The following is a 13,320-nucleotide window of genomic DNA, read 5'->3' on the forward strand; positions in this document are numbered from 1 at the left end:
TCTCTAAGTCTGTAATATTTTCAAGCATTGTTCAACATGTCGTAACTCCTCATCCGTAGCTCCATTTTGTGCGTGCCATATATCAAAATGTTCATCATGATGTGCTATTCATTTTGTTCCATTGTGCCATGCTTTTTTTGAGTCCATCTTGATGCCCAAATCATTGATGCAATAGTGATATAAAATGTTAGGTGCTGAATCTTAGCAGATTATGAGCATTTGTCATTTTTGCTACAATTATTGTGTGCTGCATATTGGCATGAGCTCTACATGTGTTTTGGGATATGACATGCCATCTTTACAGAGGTGTATGCCATGTATTTTTGTGATCAATGTGGTGACTAGCACAAGCATGCAAAGTAGCTCTCGTAATATTGCTGATTTCAGGGACTTAATTTCACTAAGTCTTTGCTCTGCTATTATTTTTATGCCATGTATTCATGTTGCTACAGTGAGATCCATGCTTCTTTTGAGTATGTTCAGTAAGGATGATTTTGGCATATGGTTGTGCTCTATCCATCCATGCCCCTGTTTGCATTTATGGAGTGCCCTAGAATGTTTAAATCTTGCTCTACTTTTGTTATAAAATGTTCCTGGCAGATTGTTTACGTGTTAATCAATTTTGCCAAGGTTGTTGTAGTTGATCCAAGCATGATATAAACTTGTTCTTGCCATGGTTAGCTTCTTGAACATGTCTTCTTGCTGATGCTATGCTTATCTTGTCATGCAATGCCTTGTGTTGAGTGAATCGAGCTCGCAAACATGCCTTCATAATTCTGTTTATGCCATGCCCAGTTTTCTGCTAAGTCTGGATCTGTTCATGAAACTTGCTATGTTCACGTGGGTGCCATCATATCTTTTGATCCTTTTTGGCTTATGGTCAGTAAGGGACTTTTGTTATATGCTTTGAGTAGATTCATGCCATGCCTTGTATTGCTATGTTCTGTTCCTGTAGCATGTTGTTTGCTTGCTCTAAACATTGCTTCCTGATATTAATTCCTGGCGTGTTGTTATTTTCACTAAGTTTGTGATGCTGATATCTTTTTGCATTTTTGCCTTGCTTGTTTGAACCTGCTCTTGTGTGATTTAGCCGTAGCTCAGTGTTCATATTTCGTCAAGCATCTTGAGTAGATCACTGCCATGTGCTTTGTTGTTATGTTGAGGTGAAGTAGCTTAGTTTCTTGTTGCATTCTAGATGGCATCATGCTGTTAATCGCAGAATTGTGCCATTCTTGTTTTGCTTGCCATTTCCAAACCATGCATCCAATTCCGGTGATGTTTATATCGATTTCGACCGAAATCAACTCATCTTTCCAGCAGCACACTTGGTTTGCCAAGTTGAGGCCTGGTTCAATCTTTCCTTTCCGATGCATGCATATGCATTGCATATCACATCCCGCATATCATGTCATGTTTTGCATCATGTTACTTGCGCATTGCACCGTGGTTGATTGTGTCTTCCTTTGCTTGTGTTCTTGCCTTGGGTAGAGCCGGGAGACGAGTACGTGATCGAGGAACCCGTTGAGTACGCTTACGAGGATCAAGCTTTCGTCAACTCGGAGAACTTTGCAGGCAAGATGACCATACCCTTGAAATCACTTCTATCTTTGCTTGCTAGTTGTTCGCTCTTTTGCTATGATGCGATACCTACCACTTGCTATATCATGCCTCCCATATTGCCATGCCAAGCCTCTAACCCACCTTTCCTAGCAAACCGTTGTTTGGCTATGTTACCGCTTTGCTCAGCCCCTCTTATAGCATTGCTAGTTGCAGGTGAAGATGGAGTTTGTTCCTTGTTGGAACATGTTTATTTCTGGGATATCATTATTATATCTTGTTTACTTTAATGCATCTATATACTTGGTAAAGGATGGAAGGATCGGCCTTATGCCTAGTGTTTTGTTCCACTCTTGCCGCCCTAATTTCCGTCATACCGGTGTTATGTTCCTTGATTTTGAGTTCCTTACACGGTTGGGTTATAATGAGAACCCCTTGACAGTTCTCCTTGAATAAAACTTCTCCAGCAAGGCCCAACCTTGGTTTTACCATTTGCCACCTAAGCCTTTTTCCCTTGGGTTTCGCAGACTCAAGGGTCATCTCTATTTTAAACCCCCGGGCTAGTGCTTCTCTAAGTGTTGGTCCAACCTGAGCGATGTCCGGCGCCCCCTGGGCAACCCGGGTCTATGCCAACCCGACGTCTGGCTCATCCCGTGTGCCCTAAGAACGAGATATGTGCAGCTCCTATCGGGATTTGTCGGCACATTCGGGCGGCTTTGTTGGTCTTGTTTACCATTGTCGAAATGTCTTGTAACCGGGATTCCGAGTCTGATCGGGTCTTCCTGGGAGAAGGAATATCCTTCATTGACCATGAGAGCTTGTGATGGGCTAAGTTGGGACACCCCTGCAGGGTTTTGAACTTTCGAAAGCCGTGCCCGCGGTTATGGGTAGATGGGAATTTGTTAATATCCAGTTGTAGAAAAGTTGATACTTAACTTAATTGAAATGAATCAATCGCGTGTGTAGCCGTGATGGTCTCTTTTCGGCGTAGTCCGGGAAGAGAACATGGTTTCATGTTATGCTTGAACGTAAGTAGTTTCAGGATCACTTCTTGATCTTTATAGCTTCTCGACCATGCTTTGCTTCTCTTCTCGCTCTCATTTGCGTAAGTTAGACAACATGTATGCTAGTGCTTGCTGCAGATCCACCTCACTACCTTTTCTTACCCATAAGCTTAAATAGTCTTGATCGCGAGGGTATGAGATTGCGGAGTCCCCGTGACTCACATATACTTCCAAAACCAGATGCAAGTGCCGATGATGCTAGTGCAGGGGACGCTACCGAACTCAAGTGGGAGTTCGATGAGGATTCAGGATGTTACTATGTTTCCTTTCCGGACGATCAGTAGTGGAGCCCAGTTGGGGCGATCGGGGATCTAGCATTTGGGGTTGTCTTTATTTATGTTGGTTCCGTAGTTGGACCTTGATTGTATTCTGGTTGATGTAATGCTATATTTATGTATTGTGTGAAGTGGCGATTGTAAGCCAACTCTTTATCCCTTTCTTATTCAGTACATGGGATGTGTAAAGATTACCCCTCTTGCGACATGCCTACTATGCGGTTATGCCTCTAAGTCGTGCTTCAACACGTGGGAGATATAGCCGCATCGTGGGTGTTACAGTTGTGGGTATACGTGCTATCTGTTTTGTACGTGCGGCAAGCGGTAGAATAAATAGAAGTTATGGAAGTTAGACAGCAGATGTCCTGAATTATTTGGGAAAATATTTAGGAAGGTAGGCAATAAAAATAAGGAATGATGTATGCTTGGTTTGTTAATGTTTAGGAAGGAGGCAGTAAAATTAAGTGCCGATTTGGAGAGAAAAGGTGTCATGTCATGTTTGAGCTGGAAGACGCCGATGCATTCATCTCCTGCTTGGCGCGCCAACGAAGGGGTTATTCATCCGCCACCATGTTCGGGCGGAAAACAAACCGCACCGGCTCCTGTGAGGCAGCGACGACACACGTTGCATGGCAACCATGCGCCATTTGGACAGACACGATGGATTTCTGGTGGAAGGACAAGAAGTGTTGTTGTTGGCTGGCCTCCTCTCGGTAACGTCCACCGCTGTGAGGGGTGTTCTCATGTGCCGTGCTCGCTGCCTCACATGGCAGGCACATCATGTCATGTTTGAGTTGGACGACGCCCATGCATTCATTTCCTGCTCGGCGCCAACAAAGGCCTTGTGCATTCGCCATCGCGTTCGGGTGGCGAATGGACTACACGTGTTGCGGTGAGGTAGTGGTGACAGACCTTGCAATGCAACCATGTGCCATTTAGACAAATGCAATGGATTTTGGACGGCGGGACTGGAAGTGCTCCCGTCGGCTGGCCTCCTGCCGGGAGTAACGGAGCGCAAGCCGGACAGTGACTAGGCATGCCTCAAGTAATTGATTTCACAATCAGATATTTCAAAATAGAAACATCAAATCCATAATATTATGCCTAAGTTGGTGCACCATACAAGGCGCAAATGCAACGCCGCCTTGGTAACGTCCACCGCTGTGAGGGATGTTCTCATGTGCCGCGGTCGCTGCCTCACATGGCAGGCACATCACGTCATGTTTGAGTTGGACGACGCCCATGCATTCATTTCCTGCTCGGCGCGCCAATGAAGGCCTTGTGCATTCACCATTGCGTTCGGGTGGCGAATGGACTACACCTGTTGCGGTGAGGTAGTAGTGACAGACCTTGCAGCGCAACCATGTGCCATTTAGACAAATGCAATGGATATTGGATGACAGGACTGGAAGTGCTCCCGTCGGCAGGCGTCCTCCCGGGAGTAACGGAGAGCAAGCCGGACAGTGACTGGGCACGCCTCAAGTAATTGATTTCACAAACAAAGTGCAAGCGAGCAGTCATGTCATCCTCGGGTCGCGTGGAATGAGTTCGGGGTCAACGGATCTGGAGGTATAGGATTCATGCCCTTTGTCGTCCATGTCAGAGAAGGCAGAGATTGTCGGATGGGAGTTTTCTTGGTGAAGGGGAGTGGAGTGGTCAGGGTTTGGTCAGTGGAGTGAATGGGGACGAATATATCTAGGTTGAAGTGCGCTAGCGTGGGTAGTACCGGACGTGGCAGATGTGCCCGATCATGCATGGGCCACGTCATATCCGTTTCGTATTTTCGATGGATATGAAGGTTGTCGCTAAGCCCGGGCGTTTCAACTCGCTTTTAAGGGCCCGTCTGAGTTGTTTTTTTAAATGGTTAGTGACCAGACTGTCATCCTGGGTGTATTATCAGGGTTTGAGGCGCCCAGTTCTAGATGTTGTAATGTATTTGAAAATTTTGCTCTTACATCTGAAGAAAAGAGAAATGTTTTGTAAAGTATATGTGTGAAAATATTTAAATAATTATGATTTTGATCTGATGCAAATAATCTCCAAAAGGAAAACGAGAAAACATGGTGTTGATACAAGAATTTACTGAATGGATGTAATTTCGAGCGAGGTAGTAAATGATTGTGGAGAGCCGGCCTGGTAGGTGTCGTTATGTCTTAGTTAGACACCGATGTGAAATGCTTGGTGTGGCTTAACTGCGATTTGATTTGTAGAGTGCATGCTGATGCTGGAAAGTGGTTGCAAATACATTAGCCTTGGTTATTGACACGTGGCGTCTGGAGAGAGGTGGATCGAAAGAGGCGAGAAGATGTCGTTTCATGGTTGCTAGCGTTAAAAATAATGGATAGATGGTGTGCGGTTATATGGTTGCAACAGGGGTAAGCTGTCATTTGCTGAGCAGAGCTAGTTGTTGGCAAGCAGAATATCTCTGCATCTCCATCCTCTCTGAAGTGCGGCAATGGAGGGTTCAGACGACAACAACGCGGATGATCTGCTGGTGCACTACTCGTTCTTCCCTCAGGTAAACGCGAATCACATCTCGTCCATGAGCAGCCACTGTCGCGACTGCGGCACCCGTTGCCGTTGTCTGTGGTTTCAGCGGCACCTCCTTCCCTCATCGTGCTGCTGGCGCGTGCTCCTTGTCCCCTCGTCGTGTCGCTGCCGCGTCTTTCTTGTGGCCGCGCTGCTGGCACCCATGTCGGTGGTGTCGACTGTCGGTGTTATACATCTGCGATCTTTGCTCGACTTCCATCTTTTAATTTTGCTTCCTATTTTAGTGCAGCATCCGCGAGTGGTTACGTTAAGCAAGAAGATGATGTTCGAGATCGTCGCGCCGCAGCTGAATCTGGTGTGGAAGAATACAGTGGTCGAAGAGGTGACGCCGAATGTGTTCGTTGACATGCTTAAGATCCTGTCGCCGCTGGGACCTACTGGCGGATAGTATCAAGAGTTGGTGTTCCATGGTGACTGGCTGCAAACGGTGGATGGCGCGATCGAGTCGGCGTACGGTGCCTCTCTGAAGTACCTAAAAGAGCACAACCGTCTTGTTTTGATTGATGACAGCTACGACGAGATGATATGCTTGCGGACGGAGCTGAGCGCCATGCGTTTCTAGGCCGAAGCATTTGAAGCGACCACTACGGCCGCTCGTCGTGAGGTTCGAGAGCTGAAGGGAACGATCCAGCATCTGAAGAACAAGCTGGTAGCACTGTGTCGCAGACACGCTGTCCTGCTGTGCATTAGGACGGGTTCAGAGCAGGCGTCGGGCGAGGGTCCATCTTCAGTTCCCGGTGTTTCAGGCGTGGAATACATCGGTTCAGCTCTCCCTATCACAAAGATAGAAAGGCTGTCAGCGTCGATCGTGGAGATCATCGAGTGTCCGGAGGAGAATGATTAGTGGTGTTCTGAAATGAACTTCGTCAGTGTGTTGGTCTAATAAGTGTTGTTCTGTTTCTTACTGGCGTCAGTATGTTTGTCTAAATCAAGCCTTTGATTTTATTCATCCTAGATGAATTTTAAGGTGTTAAGTTTACTAGTAGACTGCCCGTGCGTTGCCACGGGCTCTTGAAATAGTTTGCAAGAGTTACATGTTAACTTTTTAAGGTCTCGCCCCACCATAGATCCAGACCCCCACCACTGATTCTACCCCGCCTAGGCCGCCGCCTGCCGCCGCGCTGCCCCATCGCGTTCGCCTCCGCCCCGACCCCGCCCGCCTCCTCTCCGGCCGCCTCCGCCTCCGGTCCATCCTCCGCCCGGCCCCGCTCCGTCCGCCTCCCCTCCGGCCCTGCTCCGTCCGCCTCCTCTCCGGCCCTGCTCCGTCCGCCTCCTCTCCGGTTCGTCCGCCGCACTGCTCCGTCCGCTTCTGCCCCGCACCGCACGCTGCCGCCCCGCTCCGTCCGCCTCCGCCCCACGCCGCACGTCGCCTCCCGCTCCCTGCTCGGCCGCCGCCCGCTCCCCGATGGCGCCGAAGAAGACGCCGAAGGGAAAGTCCGGTTTCTTCGGCATGAGGGCGAAGCCCTCCGGGAACTTTGGACTGGAGTTCTCCGATGCCGGGCAGCGTTGGTGGCTCGGCACGTATCCCACCGCTGATGAGGCCTCTCGTGCCTACGATGTGGCGGTGTGGCGTGCTGGATGGCCGAAGACGGACCTAAACTTCCTGGAGGTCCAGTCCCAGGCGGTGGCGGAGTGGCTCGTGCTGCAGGGCATCCGGATGGAGGAGATGCCGACTAAGAAGGCGAAGAAGAGACCCGCGGTTGTTGTCGCTCCCGGCGAGAGCGACGAGGCGGCGATAGCTTGGTTTGCGTGATTTGCGTTTTGCTGCAAAGCCATCTCTAATGAAATGCTATTTGCTACATTTTTAAATAAGAAAAATATTCCGATGAGCCAGCCATAACTCAGCAGACCAATCTCTAATGAAATGATATTTGCTACATTTTTTAAATAGAAAAATTATTCCGATCAGCCAGCCATAACTCAACAGACCAATCCGAACCCACATTTTCTAAAGTAAAAAAAATATTTCCTTTGATAGATCAAGATGCCAAAGTGTCGTTTGCCCGACTGCTATGTTCCTATACACGCAGAGCAAATTATTTTTCAAATCAAGGAATTAAGAAAAGGAAGAATATCATGATGTTCGTGGCACTTGCTAGGTCTACCATGCTACCATGGCATTGTCTTTTTAGTCTCTACCCACATGCCGAGTTGAGAAATAATCTTCAGATATACCCACTGCTAACACACTCACATACATAATGACCCTTGGCTGATTGATTTGGCTGGCTGTTAACACAAGCACACAACACACAAAATCAGTCAATCGCCACACGAGTATGCATTGTTTACTTTATTCCAATTGTGATGCAACCGTGACACCTACAAGCCCCGTCCGCTCGCCCATCATGGTAACTGCGTACTCGCCGCTGGTGCCAACCTCTCGACCTCACCACCGCCGCTCACCACTCAGTCTCCACCGGCTGCCCATTGCCTCTTGCGCCACCCGCGCGCTCGCTCGGCCCAATGTTGTTGATTGGAATGCGGGACTGAAGGTAATCCATGGACATGTTTTAGTTCTGCTTGGCATCAATCTTTGGTACTTGTCAATCCATCTAACGCACTAAAAAAATCGACTCTCGGACAGAAAAGTGATCTAACTCTATTGATGAGCACAACAGTACATACCATCCCATCATGATGTTGCCATCTCTCACACTTGATGATTCTTGTTATTTATAACATGTACACCATCGGGCGATTGCTTTATTAGAAATATATTTACACAATATGATCAGAGCAACATCAAGGAGTCGGATGCTGGTGCACAGATTCTCTTCAAATTCCACATGCAACCCTTGTAGAGAAGAACAACATATTTTCCTTAGATGATTTTTGACCGAGCACCTACATAAAAATTCAAAGAAATCATGAGGAGCATGGAGCCAAGCAAACTAATCATAGTAAATCATGAGAGGAGAAGCCTCTCAACCTACTACAGGGAATCGAGTCAACATTAATTCGTGTAAGAATTAAACCGAATGTAGATCAACAACCCAGTAATTGATAAAATAACCCTGACACAACCCATTAATACAATATATGGTCATAGGAAGTAGATTGAGATTGTGCAGATATCATGATCTACGAACCGTATCTACTCACAAACAGAACCTCCTCACATCACAAAACAAATGTTTCATCAACAGAAATTTTAGCCAATGCCAATTGGATTATATAAGTAAGATAGAGACATAAAAAAAAGATAATTCAAAGAGTATATATTCTATTTTCTTACTTGACATCACAGAGAATGCAAGTCAAAGATATTGCGATACATCTTACCCTTCTATAAATTGACTGCAAGGCACAATCCCCAGCAAAATATACAGAATGAATTGCTCCTATGGTCCAAGTATTGCATAAATAGTTATATACAAATTATTCAACAGTGAGCATGTATTGCTCCTATGGTTCCAATTTCTCCTATGCTCCTATGCTCCTATGAATTGCTCCTATGCTCCTATTCAATAGTGAGCATGTATTGCTCCTATGGTCCAAGTATTGCTCCTATGGTTCCAATTTCACATGTATAGAAAAAATTACAGTAACAATCAAAAAATGTATTTGATGCAATGTATTTTCATTATTCCACTCCACTTGCATCTCCTAGTAGAACGCCGTGTGTTGCAACGGGCTATATTGACGACTTCTTTTTTTACGTCAAAGCACTCTTCTTTTCTCCCATTCTTCCTTCCCCCAATTAAAAATGTTTCTCAGAGTGATATGTGAATGGATAAATTTACAACGATACTAAAATATGAAGGACTAAAACCATATTTATGGAAGAACATTTCTACAACACATTTGACATGAAACTTATGGTGTTTGATAGATTGGATAAAACACGATGCTGACTTAGCACCAAATCTCATTGATAGTTCAGAACATGGTTGTCATACCATTGTACCTGAAAGATTTGTCTCCTCCTTCCTCGCTCCCTCTCTAGTAGCTGTCTCATGAGCCGGTCGTCATTGTTGCTGTTGATGGCGATGACAATAATGAGGAGGAACACCACAAGAGCTAGATGTTCTTGACCTCTTCCCTATGGTAACTGTCGCCTCTGCATTGGGTGTCGTTCATCAACACCACCGCTGCGCCAGCTGCTACTTGTATAGAAAATAAGAAGATAGAAACTTTGTGTGTTGGGTCGCTAGCTGCTCATTTGCTTGTATGATTGTGGAGACTGCGCTAAACAAGCAGGCCGGTAATTGTACTCCAGCTTGAATGGAGATGCACCTAGTTCACTTGATCCACCAATCAACTTTGGACTGTGGATCCCAAGTCCGAGAACAAAAACTCGCTGAAAGTCTGCATGTGTATCCAACAATCATGACATGTACTCCATATGTAAAGAAACATAAGAGCGTTTAGATCACTTCTTTAGTGATCTAAACACTCTTATATTACTTTTAGGAGGGATTATGGACCAAAAGAAGAAAATAAACATTGCATGCTACAGAAATGGATAATAAAATCTATCTGCATGAGATGCCACATGAATGTCACAAACATAAGCATAGTTTCGATGCACACTATCTCATGTTGCATGTTAAATACAGGTTTGTGCACGTTGACTTTTGCTGGTAGATGGAGATACTAAGATGAAAAAATGGTCACACAAAAATTGCTTTTCAAATGTTAATATTACCAAGACTAATCCATGAATAAAATGTATGCAACTATGCACAGTAAAGATACTTAAAATAGTTACTGGACTAAACTTACTGATATAGAGCTATCAAAACCGGAGCCAAGGCTCAAATCTTGAATAACGATCAAAGCAGACTTCAGCCTTGTGGTTGCCGCATAGGCTCACCACACTGACAACACCAACTCTCTTCCGTCTTCTCAGTTTCTTGACAAAAAATGATACTGCTATTTGCACATTAGGAAGTAAATTATGCTTCAAGCATTACTCAAACCAAATCGGCAATATGTAGGCTTAAAATATCAGCAGGCATCCACATAGATTTCTATAGCTGAAATATAGTGTTGTGATTTGTGTACCCACAATGCAGAATAACCTATTGTTCTATTTGGTGGTTAAATAAATAAACATTACTGTTTTTGGCTAGTGCCTGTAGAGCTACTAAATGATAGTCAGCGTCACTGTATATTTCTAAGAAAGAAAATTATAAGACTTCATTGGTTGTAAATAACGCTAATTGTATTGGTTGCCACCAATGTCGACTTGAAAAGAAAATTATGGAGCTTCAGTTCATATGCATCTAGTCATATAAAAAAAGAACACATGCTTCAACTCCTGTTAGTTCAGTCACAAAAAAAATCATCACCAAAAATCAGAAGACAAAGTATCATTGTTATATTTGTTGACTTGATTGATTACTGTAGGTTAACACACCCAACTGGAATTAACCTGCAATAGGATAAAAGAAATTAAGATTTGAGACGTGTGTTATAGGGTTCGTAGAAGAGAGAAGAGGGAGGTACCATATCAAATCATTGGTCGCACAGTTTGACATTCAACTTTCCATTTTCCAATGAGACCTCAGGGATTCATATACATAAACATTGATTGATATATCAGGTCCAACTCCCTGTAACACATAAAAGTTACTGGGAAGTCAACTAAAAAACAATTCTCAGCAGAAACATACGGCTTACCAATAAGGTGGACCAAAGGCCTTTATACAATCCTCTACTATTCTCTTCTCTACAAATTGTAGACAACGTGTGAAAGATGCCCTTGTAATACCTAGTGGTTTTCTGCAGAATTTTATAGACATGAAAGTTTAGCTTACTAAAACATGTTCCTTTGGTCTGTAAAGCTACATTGCATGAAAGCGTTAGGTAAAGATGCTTTAAGTTCTAACTGGAAGTTATATTGATTGACTGGTTGGCTTAGTGTTATTCACAAATCACGAAAGGAAGAAAAGCATCACCTGTGTTGTCAGGTGATTTCGAAGAACATCCAATGGGTAAGTTACAGATGCAGGTGTCACTCACGCTAGACCACCACCAAGTAAACATATAGACACTAACATAATTTGGGCCGTCCATTCCGTGAAGCTGCAACTATATTTCGAAATTTATAAACCTATAACAAAAAAACATAGTCGTGAGAAATCTTGCAAGTTAACATACTAAAATTCAGTGCTGAACTTTTTGTATCGCTCATATCAATAGAAGCTGATGACGGAATAAGAAAATCGATCTATAATTTTCACAAGATTGCCTTTCGAATATGCCCAAAACACTTCTTGTTGAACAACCCACGAAGCCATGTGCCATATACTACCCTTCCTTAGAGCTGCAACATCTGAATGCATACCTGCCACCTGTCTGATCAGTATGCCACAAGCTCATACAACAAACTTTATCATCAGCATATGGGTTATGTGACAAAAAAATTACTATATTCAAGAACATTTTCGCGAGATTGCAATTTTGTAGCTATGAACAGCATATGGTACATACAATGAATCCACAACCAAGTTGAAGTTTGGACCATGATTGGACAATACAGCGCAGAGTGTTGTAAATTAACAACAATAATAATAGGCCATGACTGTCAACCAGAGATATATTGTTTGGGGCAATCAATTCAAAGCGAGGGAAGAATATATATCACATTCAGGGAACTTAGTTGATATTATCAGCATCCAATTCCTTTGAAGAATCTATATATGTGCAGTGTGAAAGCAGAAGGAGCACAGCAGCACCATGAAATAGAAGAGAAATATTCCTTCACGCTCACAATCCGTGCACACGAGAACGCCGGAGATAAAAGAGGGGACGGAAAGCCTATTACCTGCAAGAGGATAGAGAGTGGCGAGGATCGAGATGCAGATCTTGCCGACCACGCCGGTGAGGTGTGCGACGGTGATCCAGCCAAGGAGCCGCTACGCTTGGCAGGGGAAGGCCCCGACGACGCCATGAAAGAGGAGACGGTGGCCGCCGCCAGTCGACGGCAACGGGGACCTGGCGGATATCACCTTCATCATCCCAGACACGCCTTCATGGTGGGCATCCTCACGGCCCCTTGAAACCGCAGCAGCTTCTCCTTGCATCCCCGTCACCAGATCATAGCAAACTGCACACACGTCCGAATCAGATCAAGATGCGGAAATAACCAAACCAGAAGAAGTGGAGGAGGGATTCGTACCTAGTCGAGGCCATGGACCAGAGGGTGATCTACGGTGCCAACGCCAGATCGGTCATCATGGCCGCGGGCGAGGGAGGCGGCGGCGGATCCTATCGGGGCTGGGGCGTCTCCTCTCGGCGGCGGCGGCGGCGGTGGGTCCTCTCGGGGCTGGGGCGTCTCCTCTCGGCGGCGGCTCCTCTCGGGGCTGGAGGCTGAGATGAAACAGATCGAAATTTATTACCATATTCGATATTTCCCGAGTTATGGCCTTACCATACCTGGATTGATAGCCTTTGGGGTAATTTAAATTTATTACCATATTTGATATTTCCCGATTTATGGCCTTACCATACCTGGATTGATAGCCTTTGGGGTAATTTAAATTTATTACCATATTTAAAATTTCCTGAGTTATGACCTTACTATACCTGGATTGATTTATTACTATACGTGGATTAATTATGATTTATTACTATATGATTTATTACTATACGTGGATAGCCTTACCATACCTGGTGGTAATTTAAATTTATTACCATATTCGATATTTCCCGAGTTATGGCCTTACCATATCTGGATTGATAGCCTTTGGGGTAATTTAAATTTCCTGAGTTATGACCTTACCATACCTGGATTGATTTATTACTATACATGGATTAATTATGATTGATTACCATAAATACGTTGGGTATTGCTGGTCAGACGAGAAAAGAGAAAAACCGGTGGGAGGGGCTGGTGGGAGGTGGGACGAAGAAAAACCGGTTGA

The 13,320-nt window shown here is 44.8% G+C and overlaps 1 long non-coding RNA gene across 2 annotated transcripts; it reads right to left on the minus strand.

Moving 5' to 3' along the window:
- Nucleotides 1-9,681: 9,681 nt before the first annotated feature.
- LOC119297417 lies at nt 9,682-12,467 on the minus strand. 2 transcript variants are annotated; one of them, XR_005145651.1, is made up of 5 exons: nt 12,222-12,467; nt 11,353-11,507; nt 11,075-11,176; nt 10,175-10,321; nt 9,682-9,757 (listed from the first exon to the last, which is right to left on the minus strand). It is a non-coding gene; the product is annotated as an uncharacterized LOC119297417 (long non-coding RNA). The 2 variants fall into 2 exon arrangements; XR_005145650.1 differs by lacking the exon at nt 12,222-12,467 and having other exon boundaries at nt 11,353-11,815.
- Nucleotides 12,468-13,320: the final 853 nt, after the last annotated feature.

The sequence above is a fragment of the Triticum dicoccoides genome, chromosome 5A (assembly GCF_002162155.2).
Source record: "Triticum dicoccoides isolate Atlit2015 ecotype Zavitan chromosome 5A, WEW_v2.0, whole genome shotgun sequence".
In the NCBI taxonomy this organism is placed as follows: Eukaryota; Viridiplantae; Streptophyta; class Magnoliopsida; order Poales; family Poaceae; genus Triticum; species Triticum dicoccoides.